Source organism: Nicotiana attenuata, chromosome 8 (assembly GCF_001879085.1).
Source record: "Nicotiana attenuata strain UT chromosome 8, NIATTr2, whole genome shotgun sequence".
NCBI lineage: Eukaryota > Viridiplantae > Streptophyta > Magnoliopsida > Solanales > Solanaceae > Nicotiana > Nicotiana attenuata.
The window spans coordinates 27,328,215-27,328,674 of record NC_031996.1 but is presented as its reverse complement, the minus strand read 5'-3'; positions in this window follow the sequence as shown (position 1 = coordinate 27,328,674).

Here is a 460-nt window from a genome sequence, read left to right as displayed (position 1 = left end):
TTGGTTATAGCTGATTCTCCCTTGCTGGGATGGTTATTTTGATATTATTGTTCCCTTGCCGGGAAATTATTATTATATTGCTTTGTTTTCCTTGCCGGAATTTTATTGTGACTTTGTGTTGAATTGAAATGGGAGCGGGTGGTACGCCTACCACAAGATATTGATGAAATGGGAGCGGGTGGTTCACCTACCACGAGATTTGATAAAATGGGAGAGGGTGGTACGCCTACCACGAGATTTGATGAAATGGGAGCGGGTGGTACGCCTACCACGAGATTTGATGAAATGGGAGCGGGTGGTACGCCTACCACGGAAACATTGAGAAATGGGATCGGGTTGCACGCCTGCAACGAGATGTGTACTGACAGTGAAATCTGCTTTTATTTCCCTTATCCGTGTTAGAGTTAATTTATTGATGTTCCTTATTATTCTCTTGAGTATCCTGTATTATCTGCTATCC